At 37.9% G+C, this 7,952-nt stretch overlaps 1 pseudogene; it reads left to right on the top strand.

The window, feature by feature from the left end:
- Positions 1-4,918: 4,918 nt before the first annotated feature.
- On the top strand, positions 4,919-7,634 carry LOC145092351 (G-type lectin S-receptor-like serine/threonine-protein kinase At2g19130 pseudogene; annotated as a pseudogene).
- Positions 7,635-7,952: the final 318 nt, after the last annotated feature.

The following is a 7,952-nucleotide window of genomic DNA, read 5'->3' as shown; positions in this document are numbered from 1 at the left end:
GGAGGGTTGGGGTTGGGGTGTGTTTATTTAAATATTTTAAAAAATCAATGGCAAAATAGTTTTATTTAGGTAGGAGAGGGACCAAGCCTGTAACAAAAGCAAACAATAGGGACCTTCCGAGTTAAAAAATTATGTTAGGGACCAAACGCGCAAATTACCCTAAACCATAGGGACCATTCGTGTAATTTACTCAATATAAAAATAAAAGTAAAATAGTTTGAATTAACAAATATATTTGATATTTATTGTATTTTGTTGTAGTTAAAATGGGGAAATATTAAAAAAAAAAAAAGGCATTTAAACAAAAAATATTAATGTTTGAAGATGTTTTAAAAATGAGGCGTTCGAAAAAGGAAAAAAAATAGGCATTTGAAGAACAAAAATTTTTTTTTTGAAAAAATAAATGTTTTTTAGGCTACAAGATATTTGAAGAGGTTAGAATACTCTGCTCCACATCATCTGTGTCACCAGAAAGAGGATGTGTAAGAGACCAATAAAATCTGCACACAAAAAATAAACACCACCTTAGTGCACAAGTCTACAATAGGGATGAGACTAAAGTTCATTTAATCGTGTAATAGTAAAACATGATTCTCCTCTAATATGGCATTAGGGGCTGAATTCATTAAGGAAAACTCGTATTTATATATATTGAAACACACTTAGAATCATCTAATATATGTATTTTGTATTCATTGCCATGGTTTTAAGTTTACCTTCTTAATAATTCTATTGAAAAAGTATATTGCAAGTACATGATATAAATGATGAAACGACCCAAAAATACGACCCAAAAAATTCGTTTTTCAACATAACCAAAAACCATAATCTGAGTGTCATATCATAAACCATACATGATGTATCTCAAAATAATAATAAAACACTGTGCGGAAAACTGTATCATATCCATGTCATATAAAAATCAAGAACCAAATCAACTCCCAGGATAAAAGCTGAAGCTATGGTGTGTGCGATGCCATCATCCCGAGCTCTTCCCTCTACAAGCGGGAGTACCTGAAACCAAAACTGAAACTGTAAGCACGAAGCTTAGTGAGCTCGCCCAAACTACCACATACCATACAATACATATAAAACACATACTGGGCCTTGCCCACTACATCAGACCGAGGTCTGGAACTAGCTGCATCGGACCGAAGTCCGGAACTGACTGGGATCTTGTCCCCTGCATCGGACCAGAGTCCGGAACTAACTGCATCGGGCCGAAGTCCGGAACTAACTGCATCGGACCGAAATACGGAACTGACTGCATCGGATCGCAGTCCGGAACTAACTGCATCAGACCGAAGTTCGGAACTGACTGATTATGACATAGCATAACACATATCAACTAATATAGACACATATACTGCATACTGCATCGGACTAAAGTCCGAAACATATAACACATAAACATGCTTGAATCACATAGACATCAAGCATATTGAACTACTGCAACGGACTGAAATCCGGAACTACTGCTAACTAAATGGGTCGGCATTGTGGCCGTAGACCCGTTCCTACTGGAAGGAAACTCACCTCGTGAACTGGCTGCTGAGTGTATGGCTCTGGAAGCTAGCTGTTGCTGCTCCGGTATCTCCCCGGCTACAAGTCCATAAACACACTCAATCAAATACTAAACACTGCGCTTGGGGTAAAATGACTCTTTTACCCTTGGTCAAAGTCAACTCTCTTTTGGGCTGACTCGCCGAGTTGGGCCGCCCAACTCGCCGAGTCCTACTCTCACTTCTCAGTTCTACACGCTGCTACTCGTCGAGTGTGGAATCGACTCGACGAGTACCCACTTGATCCAAGAACTCAGACAATCTTCATCCGACTTGCCGAGCCGTATGAACAAACTCGACGAGTTGTTCTTGATCTTAAGAAGATTGCCTTGGACTCGCCGAGTTGTATGAACAACTCGTCGAGTCCCTCCATCACTGAGTCTACTCTCAACTCGCTGAGTCCACTCTCTAACTCACGGGATCCACTCGACACTGATAAAAATGAAGGAATCGGGAACTCGCGACCCAACTCGCCGAGTCGTTCTTCCCGACTCGCCGAGTTTCCGCCATGCAACTGATTTTTACTCGATTTTGTTTGAATCCAACACATACAATTGATAGATCTGAGTCCAATAAGCTGATTTACCACGTAAAGTTTCCAACTTTACGTGTACAACCTCATGAATAAGGGAAATAAGGCTAAAAGATGCACAAAATGGGTAGATCTATGGTTAATATGCAAAGTAACTCCAAAAGGCAGTAGATATGGGCTCTACAACACCCAATCATTCAGATCTAAAGATATCTCGACTTATTAAGTCATTCATGCAAACATAAGGCTTGGAACAAGCATCAACTAGATCCTAGGAGAGCTCTAATGGAGGTTTAAAGCATATAACAAGAGGGAAAATCCGAAAATACCTCAAATAACTCAGATTTGCCCTTGGATCTTTGCACTACACCTCTTCTCCTTGCTCCTTTCTTCTTCTCCTTCTTCAAACCTTCACAAAATGGCACAAAACACTTAGCTCACACAAGGGTGGATTAGGGTTCTTTCTCACAGTGTTCTCAGGGTGAGGGAGGCGAGAATGGGGCTATAAGGTGACTTAAATAGTGGGCAACCCGGGGATTTAGGGTTTCACCCAGACGGATGGACTCACCGAGTCAGGGATATGGACTCGCCGAGTCCCCGGCTCACACGTGCTCGAAGTCGCGACCCTACTCGGCGAGTCAGGCTATGAACTCGCCGAGTCCCTCATGCAAAACTTACAACAATTACCAATGAATTAACATACCGGGAACGGGTCGTTAATGGGGAGTTCAATCCCGATTAAATTCTATACTCTCTCTCTCTCTCAACACTGGCAGGGGCGGAACGTAGAAGGGGCTAGGGGGGCCATGGCCCCCCAGGTTTTTATCTTCCGAATATCAACTAATATGAGGGGGGGGGGGGGTTAATGGGGAGTTCAATCCCGATTAAATTCTACACTCTCTCTCTCTCTCTCTCTCTCAACACTGGCAGGGGCGGAACGTAGAAGGGGCTAGGGGGGCCATGGCCCCCAGGTTTTTATCTTCCAAATATCAACTAATATAATATCAATAATTATGCATGTTGAATTTTTTTAAAAAATAGACTAACCGGCCCCTCCAGATATTATTATCAGCCCATATAACTAACATATTATTAGAAAAGTTATTAACTAAGAAATCGGAAACTAAAATACAAACCCTATTAAAATACCAATACCAATTTTTGACTCGCATTTTCAAGATTTAAAATAAGAAAACCTAAAATTTTCCTCTCCGTCATTGGGGTTCACTCATCTCCTTTCCGTCGCCTTCTTGCACTCCATTTTCTCTCGTAGCCAACATGCTTGACTAGACAATAGTATTGTTTCCTTCGTGCTTCTCATCGGATTGCTACAAATTCATCGTCGGGGCAGGCACTCCTCTCATATCTCTCTTTCAGTCGCTCAAAGGTATGGAGCTTTCACTTACATCTGTGTTTCTCTCTTAAAAATGAAAATCTAATATAGTAAAATAAAAAAATATAAACTGAAATCTGATAAACTAATATAGGTTAAAGAAACCTCGAAGGCTACGAAGTGTAGTGCATGAGTTGTCTGCGTCTAATCACACATGTAGATTGTCAGGATAAAGTTGTTGTCGCCCCCTAGATAAAATGTCTGTGTTCCGCCCCTGGACACTCTGGATGTAGCATATCGTAAGAAAGTGTGAACCGCTTAAATACATGTGTTTTGATTTTCGTTTTTGTTTTTTCTTTCTCGTCTGACCTCTTTGAGTTTATCCGTGTTCTTTACCTAACAAAAATAGCCTAATTAAACTTATTATTATTCTAAGATATATATATATATATATATATATATATATATATATATATATATATATATATATATATATATATATATATATATATAGAGAGAGAGAGAGAGAGAGAGAGACTTAGGTTCAAATGTTTTCACTATCTATTATGTGCATTTATGATTAATTTTGGACCAATCATTTTAGTTATTTTAAGAAAGTAATTAATGCATATTAAATGTTGAAGATGTAATTAATACCTATTATATCTTTAACATGTAATATGTATTAATTACTTTCTTAAAATAATAAAATGATTGGTCCAGAATCAGTCATACATGCATACAATAGATAGTGAAAACAAAATAACCTAACCCTATATATATATATATATATATATATATATATATATATATATATATATATATATATATATATATATATATATATATATATATATATATATATATATATATATATATATATATATAGAGAGAGAGAGAGAGAGAGAGAGAGAGAGACACACACACATACACAAATATTTTAAGATGATAGAACAATATATTTAAAAGTCTAACAAGAATCATAAGAGGATAATATATTATATGTCTTTAACAAGAATCATAAAAGGATGCTAAAACATCCAAGTAATCAAATATATATAAAAACATTGCCTTTGCCTAGTAACTTGGGATGAAAATAACTGAATAACTCCCTTGTGGAAGAATTTGGCTCATATCATGCAAGAATGGTTTTTATGTTTCCTTCTAGGTTATCAAGGACGGATGTAATTAAAGACCTATCATGTAGAACTTGTATTTTGCATTTATATCTGTTTACGAAGTCATTTGTCAAACTTACGAAACAGATAGGTGATTCATGACTATTAGAGATGAGATATGATTTGATTTTTTTAAATCCTGTTATGGCTAGTTAGCTATTGTATGTATATCTGTGTATTATATATACTAATCAATATGAAGATGAATATATTAATTTAAAATTCCTCACATTGACCCATTCCACTGTCAACTTGTGTACTATTTCGTTCAACTTATTTGAAAGTTTCATAACTATTTCATGAAACACTTATAACTAAACTCTTGGAAGAAGTATATCCATTTGTGAAACTCCAAACTTGAAATATATTTCTGCATATGATTTGAAATCTGCCATTTATCATTCTCTCTTTATCCATCTCGGTGTCCAAGTTTGGTAGTAGTCATGAGCTTCACAGAAAGTAGCAGTAACTTATCAGGGTTTTTGGTCCTCCTGTTTTTCACTTTATCCATCACTATCTCATATGGAACCAACACTCTATCTACAAACCAGTCTCTGTCAGGAGACCTTACAATCATATCCGAAGGTGAAAAATTCGAGTTGGGTTTCTTCAAGGCAGGTAACTCTTTCAACTATTACATAGGCATCTGGTATAAGAAACTCTATTCAAATCCTCCTATCATAGTTTGGGTGGCAAACAGAGATACACCCATCACTGATAGATTCCGTTCAGAATTAAAAATCATTGATGGTAATTTGGTGCTCTTGAATGAGTCCAAGTTCCAGATTTGGTCCACAAACGTCTCCACCACCACCACTTTGAAGTCTGCAATAGCTGTTCTTCGTGATGATGGTAACTTAGTTTTGAGTGACAGCTCAAATTCAGTTGAACCTGTTTGGCAAAGTTTTGATCACCCAACACATACTTGGTTGCCTGGTGCTAAATTTGGTTATGATAATAGAACAAAAAGGAACCAGGTTCTTACATCATGGAGAAGCAAAGAAGATCCAGCTGTTGGACTCTTCTCTTTGGAGCTTCATCCATCTAGCAATGAGTATGTGATCCAGTGGAATGGCTCCCATCAATATTGGACAAGCGGTTCTTGGAATGGGAAAACATTTGACTTAGTACCTGAAATGACATCGAATTCCCTTTTTAATTTCAGCTACCATAAGAATGAGAACGAGAGTTATGTCACTTACACAGTGTATAATCCTTCCGTTACATCTAGCTTCGTAATAGATGTTTCTGGTCAAGTTCAGCAACTAACATGGGTGGAGACTGCCAATGACTGGAATTTGTTTTGGTCTCAACCTAAAACACGGTGTGATGTCTTTGCTCTGTGTGGCGCCTTTGGGATTTGTAGTCAGGCTGTATCACAATTCTGTAATTGCTTCATTGGCTTCAAACCTAGATCAGAGAGTGATTGGAATCAGAGTGATTTCTCCGGTGGGTGTGTGAGAAAAACTGATTTGCAGTGTGGGGGGAACATGGAAAAGCAAGATTCTCTCATGATTAAAGCCAAGAGCTACCCACCTTCAAATATAACTCTGGAAGTTGGGAGTGCGGAAGAATGTCGTACCACGTGTTTGAAGAATTGCTCCTGTAATGCCTACTCTTTTGTCGATAATCAGTGTTTGGTTTGGAATGGAGATCTCTTGAACCTATCGGAAGATAATGATAGTGGAAAAACAATCTACGTGAAAGTCGCTTCTAAAGATCTTCCACATCATACAAAGAGTTATTGGGTCATTGTGGGTGCTGTTGTAGGTGGGGCTTTTCTCTGGGGTCTGATTTTGGTTTTAATATATAGAAAAAAGAGAATCTCAGTTGGAAAGACGACAATGGAGGGATCATTGCTGGCGTTCACCTACAAAGATTTAAAAGTAGCCACCAAAAATTTCTCCCACAAATTAGGAGGAGGTGGTTTTGGCTCTGTTTTCAAGGGGGTACTGCGTGATTCATCCACTGTAGCAGTGAAAAAGCTGGAAAGCATAAGCCAAGGAGAGAAGCAGTTCAGGAGCGAAGTCAGCACAATCGGATCCATCCAACACGTTAATCTTGTACGCCTTCGTGGCTTCTGTTCTGAAGGGAGCAATAAGTTGTTGGTGTATGATTACATGGAAAATGGTTCTCTGGACACCCATCTTTTCCGAGGAAAACAAGTTTTAAACTGGAAAACGAGGTATCAGATTGCACTAGGAGCTGCAAAAGGGTTGGCCTATCTTCATGAGAAGTGCAGAGACTGTATCATTCACTGTGACATAAAGCCAGAAAACATTCTCTTAGGTGCAGATTTCAGTCCAAAAATTGCAGACTTTGGTCTGGCAAAACTTGTTGGTAGAGATTTTAGTAGGGTTTTGACAACTATTAGAGGGACACCCGGGTATCTAGCACCGGAATGGATATCAGGGTTAGCAGTCACAGCTAAGGCAGATGTTTATAGCTATGGAATGATGCTTTTTGAATTAGTATACGGAAAACGAAATGTGGTGCATTGTGATGATTCAAGGAGTACATTCTTCCCAGGTTTGGTTACGAATGTTCTTATGGAGGGAGGTGATATCCTTAGCCTGTTAGACAGTAGATTAAATAGGGAAGCTTGTGTTGAAGAAGTGACAAAAATTTGCAAAGTTGCATGTTGGTGTATCCAAGATGAGGAAGACAGTAGGCCTTCAATGAGTTTGGTGGAACGGATTCTTGAAGGGGTTTCGGATGTGAGCATGCCTCCGATCCCCCAAATTGTCACTTTATATGTTGAGAACATGGAGGATCCTGTTTTCTTCACTGATTCACCTTCAAACATGTGTTCAGTACTACAGAGCAATTCTTCAGTTGAGGACTCCCAGTTGAAGGGCTCATCTTCCTGAAGGTGATTCTTTTTATATTCTCTGTTATGTTTACAATAGATATTGTAACGAGATAAAAATAAATCAGTCATTGACTTTTTGTTGGAAATAGATAGACTGATATTTTAAAATGCTATACTCTACAAAAATGAAGTATTTTGTAGAAATATGTTTCAAGAATGATGATTTCTTCGTTAACTTATCTACAACTGTTCAAAACTTCCCTTTTTTTTTGTTGCACTAGAGCTCTTTTGGCATATTTGTGCCAACTTGGATCTGGTTTGCTAGAGAATAATGGTTGAGAAAGTTGAAATTATGGATTTTAGTCTAAATCAAACTAATCTTGGAAACAATGAATATATCTGGAACACTTGTTATAAATTTATTTGATTCGTTTTAGTGCGGTTAATGTACAAGTAATTCAAGGCGTAGTGTGTAGAGTCGTTGAAATCTGAAGGTAGGAAGCAAGAGATTCGTGAAGGACTGAAGTTGGCTAAA

This window comes from Lactuca serriola, chromosome 3 (genome assembly GCF_051521515.1).
Source record: "Lactuca serriola cultivar US96UC23 chromosome 3, Lser_US96UC23_V15, whole genome shotgun sequence".
Taxonomy (NCBI): Eukaryota; Viridiplantae; Streptophyta; class Magnoliopsida; order Asterales; family Asteraceae; genus Lactuca; species Lactuca serriola.
The sequence above is the reverse complement of the archived record's forward strand: the minus strand, read 5'-3'. Positions and strand labels throughout refer to the sequence as shown.